The sequence below is a fragment of the Lissotriton helveticus genome, chromosome 7 (assembly GCF_964261635.1).
Source record: "Lissotriton helveticus chromosome 7, aLisHel1.1, whole genome shotgun sequence".
Classification (NCBI taxonomy): domain Eukaryota; kingdom Metazoa; phylum Chordata; class Amphibia; order Caudata; family Salamandridae; genus Lissotriton; species Lissotriton helveticus.
In genome coordinates, this window is record NC_136068.1 from 855482626 (window position 1) to 855496257 (window position 13632).

Here is a 13632-nt window from a genome sequence, read left to right on the forward strand (position 1 = left end):
GATCAACCTATAATTTTGGATAGTGTATATATACTGGGTATTATCAGCGTCAAGATATAGCCCTTGATAATTCGTTCTAAAGGACTGACTTATTGAAAATTCAAGAAATCCTCGACTTGGAAGAAATTATTTACATATTATTGATATTCTTGTGCCCTTGAGAGAGCGCAAACTGATAAATGTATGAGTACATCACACTTACCTGTAGTAAGCACAAGTCATGAAGAGAAATGCCATGAGTGCTAATAGTATTTGCAAATATATCCTAAAATGTATAGCTAATGTAGAGATTTAAGTAGAAGTGGAACTAATACAGAAATGTGTGACATTATATGACTTTATTAGACGTGATTATTTTGAATCCATGTCGTGAAGCTGCTAAAACATGAGATGGTATGCGGTTAAACGCAGACGTGGTAGGCCTCAGGGCCAGAGCTGGAGGGAAAGGGAAGGTGGTTCTTTTCACGACACAGATTGTTTTAAGGTTTTTGGCCATTGCATTAAATAGGCCATGATTTATAGAAATGTTTACTTAATAATAGAATAAGAGTATTAACATGTTTTAATTAAATGAAGAAGTTGAATGCTATAATCATAATGAGAAATATTGTAGGCCTGAAATGTTTTAGCATTGATTTACACGTACATGTCTGGGCTGAGAAATGTTGCAAGCCTTTTTCTTTTAGAAGTATATGAGAGTTGGGTTCTTGGCTACTGATATCTGTCTGCAACAGGAAAGGGGGGATCCAATTATAAATGAATGAATAGAGGTCTGTTCAGTAGACGGCCCAGACATGGAGGAGGGTTTTGGAATGTTTAAGGGGTATCAGCGGGCCGGAGAAGAATCTGAGAAGCAAGGTCAACTCTAACGTCTGAGGCCCAAGACAAAGCATCATGGAAAAAGCCAGAAGTTGCACCACGTGAGGGGCGTTCCACAAGGGGCGTCTCAAATGTTGTTGACTGTTTTGTATTAGGGACAGCACCCCTGGGTGGAGTTAGAGCAGAGACCTGAGGACCCCTAAGAGAGTGGATGGGTAGGCAGAGAGGGGTCATGACTGGAGAACTATAGGTTTTCACCAAGAGACTTAGAGTGAGTGACTTCCCTTGGGGGTCATTCACTGCTGACACCTTTGTTAGGTTGGGATTTGGTTAAGTAGGGATACCATCTAGAACAGGGTAGGGACGCCTAACCTGTGTGTTTTTTCCTCCAACCTAAATGAAGGAGAGATATGCGTCTATGCTGATAGCTTTGCTATTTCTAGAACTTGTGTTAGTGATTTCTGTTGCTCGTTTGAGGGCTTTCCGAGAGCACATGTATGTAATTGGACCTGTGTATCTCGTGAATCTCATTCTGAGATGCCTGTATTTGCAGCTCATTATATCTTTACAATAAACTTTTGAAAACTAGAAGTTGTCCGTGATCTTTGAGAGTAGAGTCCTTTCTTGGGTGAACTAACTTGGAAATGGGTGCACTTCCTTTCCTTACAGACAGGCAATAAAGGTTCAGTCGACCAGATCGAGGTTTGGATCAATAGATATAAGGTATCGATCGAAATCTCGCCCTTTCAGTTGGTAGCTATAGAGGATGGTTGCCTTCTTGAGGACGGTGACCTAGGCCAGGTTAGCTTACCCCAAGGCCCCTAGAGATCGATGATTGGAAGAACAGCCCGCTGGAGAAGATCCGGATGACGTGAGACAGGAAAAAGCAGCAGTATCGGTCGAGAGTGAGTATAAAGGGTTATGCGTGTTAGATTGCGGTGTTTTGTATTGTATCTATGTTGTAATGTCTGGCGGAGCTGAATGTCTGTAGAGTGACTGTGGAACAGGTTGTGAGCGCGCGCAACCGGTGGAAATCTTAAGTTCAAGGAGAGCTTAAGTGGTTCGGGTGTATCGGACACCCAGAGTAATTGTCAACTAGTGTGAAGGGGGTCATGAGGTACCATTGATCACCCAAGAGACCGAGATAGGGGGAACGTAAGAGTGAGTGCGTGAGTAACGGACGCTGGTCGGAAGTTACTGTGTGTGTAAGCAACCTATCAGAGAGACGATAAGACATCTCGTCAGTTGTGTTGACAATTACAGATAGACTGTGGACGTACAGTCGAGAGAAGTGACCGCTTGGTCGGAAGTAGTCATTTTTCGGTGTATGAATGGGACGCATGCATAACCGGGAGACGAGTTGAGAAAGGAGGGGTGCTGCTGCGAAGCGGAGAAAAGAGACGTCAGGTGGTGTCGCGCAGTGATTGGCTGACCGGAGAAAGACCGCGCTGTGATAGGCCAGCTAGCGAACACGTCACACAGGGTCGCGACGTGATTGGCCGACAGGAGAAAGACCGCGCTGTGATAGGCCAAGCTAGCAAAGCCGCGATAGGATTGGTGGATTGTCATCAGGAAGTAAACAGAGTAGCGAGGCTGGATTTTGTGCGCATAATTATGAAGTGTTTTAAATGGTTGAAAGCGCTGTTTAAGAAAGAGAAGGGAGGATCGTATGAAGGGGAAGAAGCCCCGCCGGAGGGTACGCCAGCTCGTTACATGGCAGTAAATGTTGGGTTGCATACGATCCTTTGGATATCAGAGTGGAGTAAGATTACTGAAGGAAACGAGGAACTGACGTTCCCGAAGTACGGGACGTTCAGATTAGAGGTGTTACATCGATTAAAATCAGTCATGACCTCAATTAGACCCTTGCCTAGACCAACCCAGTTGAAGCTCTTGAAGCATGGATTAGGGCAGCGCATGAAAAGAATATGAACAGACGACAAGAAAGGGTGAAACGATCGGTAAGGGCAGTACAGGATGCCAGGTGGGATGCAGATGCTAAAAGATGGAGAGTGCATAATTTGGAAATAAATAAACTGTACCCAGTGTTAGAGGCGCCAGTAAATAAAAGCCCCCTAGAAGAAGATGATGAGAGCGAAACAGAGGATAGCCTGATAAACAGATTATTGACAGACAGGCCACCCCCATATAATAAAGCAGGGGGAGAGGTCGAGAATACGGAAGGAGAAAAGGGGGGCATTGCAGGAGAGCATAGACCGCTTCCCAGTTCACAGTGGGATCCTGAGCCAAAGAAAGAGCTGTTCCAGCCTAGTCAGGTGCAGCAGGTGGTCGGTAGGTTTGTGGTACAAAGAGCGCCGGAAACGGAAAGTGCCACATCCTACCCATTACCAGATGCACTACAAGTACCTGTTACCATAGGTCCTATAATATCGATATATGACCAAGAAAGAGCAAGAGGGGAAGAACGGGTACGGAAAGACAGAGAAAGAGCAGAGAAGGCTAGGAGGAACGATACCACTAATTCCCCAAGTCAGATGCCGATACCCAGAGAATGGAGTACACCGATGCACACAGCAGGGGACCCGGGAGGAGATCCTGGGGGCCCTAGATGGCCAATGGATCTGAGGGGATCGGGACGAAAATCCTTTCAAGAGCTAAATGAGTACATGAAGCAGTGGGACGAGGCAGTGAAGGCTCAAAAGTGCATCAATGCTGCAGAAGCAGAAAGGGAAAGTCAGGACAGCAGAGCACGGACTCACTGCGGGGCTGGGGAGAGTAGCCCGGAGTGGGACTGTAGAGGGAGTAGGGGAGTCACCCATTGGGCCCGGAGTGGAGGTAGAACAGACCTGGAAAACGGGGGCCCCGGGAGTGAAGGGGTGGCGCGCCCAACACTCAGTGAAGGGGAGAGGAGAGCACAAGAGTACAGAAACAGCTTTAAATGTCCACACTGTGTGCCCGGCACCAGAGAACTGAATGGGAGTTGTGAGAGGTCGCACCATAGTCCCTGTGATGACGGCAAGGAGCGCAGCCCAGGGAATATGGGGAACCAGGAAGGATCGTATCGGATACTGAGCGATACGAGGCAAAGGGAGTGTAGCGACCAGAGGGAAAATAACAGAGAGATGTGCGGTGAGAGGAGAGAAGAAGAAGAGAGTGGGCAGAGAGAGAGTGGGGGTAACAGGCCCGTGTTCCATCACCTTCCTAGATCGGATGGCCGAGCATGGGACCTGGAGAGATGGGAGCGAGGGAGACCACCCATTAACTCTCCCGAGCCCAAACGCAGAGCTCGAAGTTGGGATGGTAGGGAGACCAGTGAGCCCCCTTCGAAAGACATATTGCGAGCTGAGATAAAAGCCAAAAGACTCGATGTCTCCAGTTTAAGGTCAGATCTGGATGACATGGTAGATGGTACCCTGCCTTTAGAAAGAATGGAAATGTATGAACAGGATGAAATACTGTATATGGCAAAGGACATTACTCGAAAAGCGAGAGCAGTCCATGAGAAGTTAGTCGAACTAGCAGGCAAATATATGGTGGACTTGTCAAGAACCAAGGCATTACAGGGTAACCACAGGCTACATTACTCAGATCGAGACCTAGATGAGAGGAGAACGATTGGGCTGAAAACACACATAAGGGAACTGATTACTGGAATAAGGACATGGAGGGCACTAGATAAGTGGGAAGAGAGGTGGTCCAAGAAAGGGACCGGCAGGAGAAGCATGATTGGTATGACACCAGGACAGCAGGGAATAGAAGCTTACCCTTTGCGTGAAGTTGCAAATGGGAATTATGTACATGTCCCTTGGAGTAGGGGAGATTTAGCTGCTTTTACCACCTCTTTCCCCAAGTTACGAGAGAGCCCAGTGGAGTGGTACAAGCAAGTGGAGAGATTTGTAAAAATCTCAAAGGTCCTTTGGATAGATCTGAACACGCTGTTTGACATTGTAGTACCAGGCGACCTGTGGACAGCATGCAAGGTTAGCGCTGAGTGGCCCATAACGGAGCCAGAAAGAGATGCCAAGACTAATGGGCCGTCCGAGATTGTGATGGCAAAATACGAGAGAGTGATGACTTGGCTGAAAGAGAAGGTGCCAATGCAAGACATAGATTGGGTCAGAATAGACCGAACAAGACAGGAACCCAAAGAGACAGTTCATGAATATTACGAGAGATTGCTGAAGGCGTTTAAACAGTATAGCGGCTTGGATGTAATGGATCCAAAAGACATAGGGCAATTTGTGTCCAAGTTCGTCCTGGGACTGAGACCGGATATTAGTTTAATGATTCAGCAACACTCGATTTGTTGGCAAACTAAACCCCTAGATGAAATACTGAGATATGCCAGGTACTGCTGTGATGAGATAGACTCCAAGGCTAAGAAACTAAAAGAAAAGTTGATGGTGGTACAGATGCAGGCAGCAGGGAAGGGGGGACAACAGCAACAGCAGCAAGGGACAGGTACCGGAGGAAAGAAGCAGTACAGTCAGAACAAGGGTAATGAGGAGAGTTCCACCTTTAGACCTAGAATAGACATAGCTACCTTGAAGAAAACGACTAGGTGCCACCAGTGCAACGAGTTGGGGCATTGGAAACGCGAGTGCCCTTACAATGTAGAGATAGGAGAGCAAGAGATAGAGGAGGAAGAGGTCCAGAGCGCACCTATGAGAGGGGCGACGCCATACCAAGGAAAGGTGCTCAAAGGGGGGGGGGCTCCTCCCCGAGCCCAGTTCCCGCAACCTCCTCGAGTAGGGAGTATGGGTAAGACCTATAGACAAATGCCCCTGTTTGTGGAAGGTGAAGAGTGCTATTATGTGGACCCATTAACCGGACAGAGAGTGGAAAGAGAAGACTGCACCCTCGGGGCAGCCTTAGAGGTAGATCAGAGGGGACCCTATGTGGAAGCAGAAGTAGCAGGGTGCCCTACGACATTTCTGGTGGACACAGGAGCCACTAGATCCACGATCAGATCAGCTGCAGTTCCAGACCTGCCCATGTCTGGAGAGACCATACAGGTGGTAGGGGTCGCAAACAGGAGAATAACCAGCCAATTGACAGAACCGGTGCAGGTGAAAATAGGGAAGTACAGCGATGAGCACCAGTTTGTGGTTTGCGATTCAAGTCCTGTGTGTCTGCTAGGAAGAGACCTGTTGTGTAAATTGAATTGTACTATATATTGTACACCTCAGGGAGTGGAGGTATTGACCAATGATGATGATGCAGATTTCAAAGTTGCAAACTCTAGAATATGCGTGGAACTGTACCCTACTTTAACAGTAGAGGAGCTCCCCTGGGACTTGAGAGAGACAGTGGCACCAGAAGTATGGGATTTCACTGGGGAAGAGATTGGTTTGGTCAAAGGGGTGGACCCAGTGAAAATTGTAGTGAAACCGCATGCTGAGTTCCCAAGAACACCCCAATATAAATTGACTCCAGAAACGATTGCAGGCATAAAACCCGTGATCGAGTCCATGATTAAACAGGGAATACTGAAAGAAATCGTGGGTAGTCCATGCAACTCCCCGATTATGGGTCTACAGAAACCAAATGGGAAATTTCGGATAGTGCAGGACCTTCGAAAGATTAATAACATAGTCGTTTCATGTTGTCCAGTGGTACCGAATCCATCAGTGATACTGTTTCAGATTCCATTCCAAGCAGAGTGGTTCACTGTGATCGATCTTTGCCAGGCTTTCTTTTCGATCCCTCTGGACGAAGATAGCCATTTTCTTTTCGCATTTAAGCTGGAAAATCGCGTCCTAACATGGTGTCGTATCCCTCAGGGGTATACAGAGAGCCCATCGATCTTTAACCAGCTTTTGAAGAAAAATCTTGAAAGTCTAGTGCTGCCCCAGAAGTCAGTTCTGGTCCAGTACATAGACGACCTCCTTGTGGCGTCAGAAACAGAAGAAGCTTGCAGGGAAGACTCCATTGCTTTGTTAAATCACCTAGCTGCCAATGGGCATAAGGTATCCCCGGGAAAATTGCAGTACTGCCTGACAGAAGTGCAGTACTTGGGACACAGAATTGAGAAAGGCAAACGAAAAGTGTCACCAGACAGGATAGAGGCGATCATGAAAATGAATGCGCCTCAGACCCAGAGAGAGGTCAGGATGTTCCTAGGGATGGTGGGTTATTGCCGACAGTGGATCGTGAACTTTTCACTGAAAGCAAAGCCCTTGCAAAAACTGACGCACAAGGAGGTGAGTGATCCGGTACCATGGGACAAAGACTGTTTGATGGCGTTCCTACAGTTGCGAGAGGACCTGTGTCGTGCTCCGGCATTGGGAATGCCTGATTACAATAAACAATTTTTTCTTTACTGTTGTGAGAGAGAAGGTTGTGCGTTGTCTGTGTTGGTCCAAATCCATGGGAATGCCCGTAGACCAGTTGCTTATTTCTCGGCTACTTTAGACCCAGTAGCCGCAGCGTTGCCCGGATGTCTCAAATCCGTTGCTGCAACGGGTGTCAGCATTGAGAGATGTGAAAATATTGTCATGGGGCACCCGTTAGAGGTGTGCGTGCCACATTCTGTTGAACTGTTGATGACCAGGACCAAAACACAGCATCTGACCAATAGCAGGCTCACGCGCTATGAGCAAGTTATTCTTGCTGCAGAGAACGTGACCCTCAAGAGATGCTCTGTTTTGAACCCTGCTACCTTGATGCCACTTCCAAATGATATTGAGGATGATGATGAATATACAGACCATGACTGTCTCGATGTGACTGAACTATGCACCAAACCCAGACCCGACATTGTGGATGAGCCACTGACTGACCCAGATGAAATTTTCTTTGTCGATGGCTCATGTGTAAGAGACGAAGTTGGGCAATTGAGAGCAGCGTATGCTGTTTGTACAATTGAAGGAGTTGTGGAAGCAGGGTGCCTGGAAGGAGTAAACTCCGCTCAGGTAGCCGAGATTATTGCCCTGACACGTGCTTGCTTAGCAGGCAATCAAATTCGAGTCACCATCTACACCGACAGCCAATACGGGTTTGGGGTAGTTCATGATTACGGGCAGTTATGGTCTCAAAGAGGGTTCATGACTTCTTCAGGCTCTCCCATTCGCAATGGAGAGTTTGTGCGCCTGTTGTTAGAAGCATTGCAATGTCCAGCAAGTATCGCAGTTGTAAAGTGCATCGCACATACCAAAAATGAGGACTTTGTTTCGAAAGGCAATAGATATGCTGATGAAGTTGCACGGTATTGCGCGGAACAGGGTTACTCTTTCACAGAGGTGGATGTGGGTGGAATAAATGTAAGAACTGAATTAGCCATGATTCTGGAAACTGTTGATACTTGGGATGAACTGTCAACCATGCAAGAAAATGCTCCTGATTCTGAGAAAGAGACATGGGAAAGGGCAGGATGTGTAATGGGTGAGACCCATTTTTGGGTCTCAGCAGACGGCAGAGCAGTGTTGCCCAATGAGATGGTGAGTCCAATGGCTAGACTCATACATGGTCCAGTACACCTAGGGAGAGATGCTATGCTGAGAGTGTTTAGACAGACTTGGTACAACCCTAAGTTTAGAATAGCAGCAGAAGCAGTGTGTCAGCGTTGTGTGACCTGCCAGCAGCTGAACGTAGGAAAAAGAACACCAGTTGCACTAAGTCACATAGGAAGGTCTGGAGGTCCATTCAATAGAATGCAGATAGATTTCATTGAAATGCCAAGATGCAACCGCCTTCGCTATGTCCTGGTGGTTGTTTGTGTGTTCTCCAGGTGGGTTGAGGCATATCCTACACGTAGGTGCGACACCCTCACAGTGGCTAAGTTACTGCTTAGAGAACTTATCCCTCGTTTCGGGGTGCCGGCCTTTTTGGAATCAGATAGGGGAACACATTTTAACAGCGAGCTTGTGAAGATGATTTGTGTTGCGCTAAATATTGACCAAAAGCTCCATTGCAGTTACCGACCAGAAGCCTCAGGAATTGTGGAACAGATCAATGGAACGATCAAGTCCAGAATAGCTAAAGTCTGTTCCTCAACGACCCTGAGTTGGCCTGATGCCCTGCCATTAGTCCTCATGAGCCTTCGTAGTACCCCAGACAGAAGAACAGGGTTGTCACCACATGAGGTGTTAATGGGGAGAGCAATGAGGCTGCCATCTATTCCAGCTACTGCACTGTTAAATATCACAGATGATATGATCCTGGACTATTGTAAGGGGCTGTCTGACGCAATGCGTTCTGTGTCTCTTCAGGTACAGGCTGCCGAGGTTCCAGCGTGCCAGGGCCCTTGCCATGACCTGTATCCTGGGGACTGGGTCCTGGTGAAGAAACATGTGAGAAGAAGCTGCTTGGATATTCGTTGGCGTGGGCCCTACCAGGTCATCCTGATCACCAACACAGCTGTAAAGGTGGGAGGCCTGCCCAATTGGATCCACGCGTCACATACGAAAAGGGTTCCAGCACCTCTGGAAACAGCTCCTCTCTCGGATGGACGTCCAGCTGGGGACCAAGAAGCCATAGAGGGGGCTAGCCAAGCTGTAGAGGTGCCAGCGGAAGCAGGGAACGAGTCTGACCAAGCTGAGGACGGTCAGTACAACAGTGAAACAGACGACGCTACAGAAGGAGAAAATAGCTGGGAGTACGAGTCTGACCCTGACAGGTCTGAAAGAGAGCGAGAACAGACCAGAAGGAGAAGGAGTAGAAGGGCACGTGGAGAAGCTAATTGGCCGCAAAGAAGGAGCTCTAGCCTGAGGTCAACTCCAGAGTTAACCCTTCCTCCGATATCAGAAGACTCAGACCCAGAAGAAGGTGCTCAGGGCGCTGAAGCACCGGACCGAAGAAGGTCAAGAAGAGTGCGTGTGCCTAACAGAAGATACTCCACACCTGAGTGGACATATCTGGCGACAAATGTCTGTGAAACCGGAGACAGGGAGGATCCGAGCGGTGGTGGTGTCCAGTTCTGAGCCCATTATCACCGTGGAAATACGGCTGTTGGTACCCGGTGTCGAACAAGAAGGGTCACTAACATTCGTGCTCCCCAGACCTCCCCGCCTCAGTAAGTTAAAACACATGTTTCTTACAGAATTGCAATTCCCCGACTTTGGTACAACGATAACAGCACATGAAGAGCACACTCTTCGCTTGGAAATATTGAACTATGCTATTGAAGCTGCAACCACAAATCTGATAGTCGATTGTTAAAGGACTTTGTAAATAAAGCAAGCAGAAAAAGAAGATTACCTAGCGCCCAGGAAGCAGTGAATTGTAGGGAACTTCCCTTGAGTTGATGGAGAAGGGCTAGGGTTGTCTTTTCGAACTGTTAAAGGACTTTTGCGAAGAAGGTTGTCAGCCTCCAGCTGTGTGGATTTTAAAGACAAAAAGGATTGAAAAGAGACTGTAAAGGAACGAGAGGAAAAGAACTTTTTGCGGAGATAAAGAGAGAACTATATAGTCTGACGAAATGGAGGCCGGCACCCCGAACCGCAGAGCTAAATGTATAATAGGTACACTAATAGTAGGAGTGATAATATTAATAGCTTTAGTGGTAACAATTTCTTATGTAAAGGGACATGCAGAAGAGGTAGAGGTAACTGATGCGAGTTCTGCAGTAACACTTACACCCACTGTTGCAGGTGAGAAAAGGGAAAACACTCAAGAGAAAGCGTTATTGGCTGCAGAAGCCCGCAGGTTACATGTAGACGAGTCCCAAGGAGACTTTAGGTCAAATGCTTATGCTAAACTCTTGTATGAATACGTGGATGCCATGGAGGTTAAGGATTGCTATGTCTGCATGCAGTTGCCGGCATCTGTAGACGAGGGTATTAGATACCATCACCTCCCGCTGACATATGGCATTACATGTAGCTTATTGCTTAGTATATTTTATGAGAGAGATAGTTTTGAATACTATTTCTCTAATTATGATTCAGTGTTGCCAGAAGTCCCAAATTATAAGCAGATGAACAAATGGGATTACTGGAAGAGTGAAGACAGATTGGCCAAGTTCTTCATTCCTTGGATTACCTTAGATACTTCACATGCCCGTAGAAATAACCTGACATGTAAGGTGTCAGAAGTCGAGAAAAAGTTCATAGGGCAGGTGGATGATCGTTACAGGAGACAAAAGATTTTGAAAAAATCAGGACAAGGGAAAATAGATTGGACCGAGGAAGAGAAGTCACACAAGAGAAAGGGTAGTAGTGGTCCAATAGCTTTAGATAAAGCGCAGAGAGGAAAGTTATGTCTTCACCGAGCCAAAACGTATTATGAAAATGTATACGTGGGTGAAGTTGACTGTGAACATGCTTTTAATTTAGAGTACTACACTAAGGATTTCCTGAAGGGAATGCAAGTGATTCCAAATGTGTATTTTGTATGTGGAAGAAATGCTTACGTGAGACTACCTGACAACTGGTATGGATCATGTTATTTGGCAATTGTCTTCCCCAAAATATATCATGCACAAGACTTATTGATCATTGAGGGCCAGACATCATCGAGGGGAAGGAGAGATTTAGGCGATGCAGAAATGGTTGGAGATGTCTTTGGAGCTATGTTTCCTCTTTTGGGAATAATCCTTAATGATGTTAAAATTAGACGACTGGCAACAGTTGTCGACAGGTTGTCTGCCAGCACTGCTCAGTCCTTAATGCTGGTAGAAGGAGAGATGCAATCGATAAGGGCTATGGTTCTTCAAAATCGTCTTGCGTTAGATGTCCTATTAGCAAAAGAGGGCGGAGTCTGTAAGGCTTTGAAGGTTCAGGAATGTTGCACTTATATTCCAGACCTTTCAAAACCCCTTGAGAAAGTTATTAAGAACATAACTAATATTCACAAGGAGATCGAAGACTTGAGTAGAGAAAATGTCTGGGAAAAGGTGGGCCACGGAATGAGTGCAGTTGGAGGGTGGTTTTCCACCTTAGGAAAAAGCTTTATATGGTATATCCTAAAGCCTATCATCATAATATTGATCTGTGGGATAATATTGTGGGGATTGGTGAGGGTATTCAAATGGTACAGAGCAAGAAAGGCAGAAAGGGCCCAAAGAGAGCAGCTGCAGAGATTGGCTGCCATACAAGATAATCAGTACAGGAGCCTGAGAGCTCTGGAAGCGCAGAGAATGCCAGCAATAACTGCAGTTTAAATGTTAGTGATGACCCCGAGAGGTCATCAAAGGGGGGAACTGAGAGAGCGCAAACTGATAAATGTATGAGTACATCACACTTACCTGTAGTAAGCACAAGTCATGAAGAGAAATGCCATGAGTGCTAATAGTATTTGCAAATATATCCTAAAATGTATAGCTAATGTAGAGATTTAAGTAGAAGTGGAACTAATACAGAAATGTGTGACATTATATGACTTTATTAGACGTGATTATTTTGAATCCATGTCGTGAAGCTGCTAAAACATGAGATGGTATGCGGTTAAACGCAGACGTGGTAGGCCTCAGGGCCAGAGCTGGAGGGAAAGGGAAGGTGGTTCTTTTCACGACACAGATTGTTTTAAGGTTTTTGGCCATTGCATTAAATAGGCCATGATTTATAGAAATGTTTACTTAATAATAGAATAAGAGTATTAACATGTTTTAATTAAATGAAGAAGTTGAATGCTATAATCATAATGAGAAATATTGTAGGCCTGAAATGTTTTAGCATTGATTTACACGTACATGTCTGGGCTGAGAAATGTTGCAAGCCTTTTTCTTTTAGAAGTATATGAGAGTTGGGTTCTTGGCTACTGATATCTGTCTGCAACAGGAAAGGGGGGATCCAATTATAAATGAATGAATAGAGGTCTGTTCAGTAGACGGCCCAGACATGGAGGAGGGTTTTGGAATGTTTAAGGGGTATCAGCGGGCCGGAGAAGAATCTGAGAAGCAAGGTCAACTCTAACGTCTGAGGCCCAAGACAAAGCATCATGGAAAAAGCCAGAAGTTGCACCACGTGAGGGGCGTTCCACAAGGGGCGTCTCAAATGTTGTTGACTGTTTTGTATTAGGGACAGCACCCCTGGGTGGAGTTAGAGCAGAGACCTGAGGACCCCTAAGAGAGTGGATGGGTAGGCAGAGAGGGGTCATGACTGGAGAACTATAGGTTTTCACCAAGAGACTTAGAGTGAGTGACTTCCCTTGGGGGTCATTCACTGCTGACACCTTTGTTAGGTTGGGATTTGGTTAAGTAGGGATACCATCTAGAACAGGGTAGGGACGCCTAACCTGTGTGTTTTTTCCTCCAACCTAAATGAAGGAGAGATATGCGTCTATGCTGATAGCTTTGCTATTTCTAGAACTTGTGTTAGTGATTTCTGTTGCTCGTTTGAGGGCTTTCCGAGAGCACATGTATGTAATTGGACCTGTGTATCTCGTGAATCTCATTCTGAGATGCCTGTATTTGCAGCTCATTATATCTTTACAATAAACTTTTGAAAACTAGAAGTTGTCCGTGATCTTTGAGAGTAGAGTCCTTTCTTGGGTGAACTAACTTGGAAATGGGTGCACTTCCTTTCCTTACAGACAGGCAATAAAGGTTCAGTCGACCAGATCGAGGTTTGGATCAATAGATATAAGGTATCGATCGAAATCTCGCCCTTTCACCCTGATGAAGGAACTGTGGATAATTGTCCTTTCTGAAACACCCGTCGGCGCCCTTTTTGCTTGTATTTCTTGTTTTGGGTTTCCTTTGTATTTTGGTTTTGTTATTATTGTATTGTTCTTGTGTTGTGGTGTATGACGTTGTGGCTGACTGAGAGGATGTTTGAATGTTTGAGTTTGGCTGGGGGCTGTATGATGTGTTTATTTGATTGATTTGCATTGTATATATATAAATGTTTTATATGAAACTTTTTTCACTGATGGATTCCAAATATTAAATCTATATGTTTTTCTAATAATTCT

The 13632-nt window shown here is 45.9% G+C and overlaps 1 protein-coding gene across 7 annotated transcripts in view; it reads left to right on the forward strand.

Moving 5' to 3' along the window:
• The window catches only part of LCP2 (lymphocyte cytosolic protein 2), a 665418-nt gene that overhangs the window by 73400 nt on the left and 578386 nt on the right, over window positions 1-13632 (forward strand). The gene's annotated exons all lie outside the window — the stretch shown is intronic.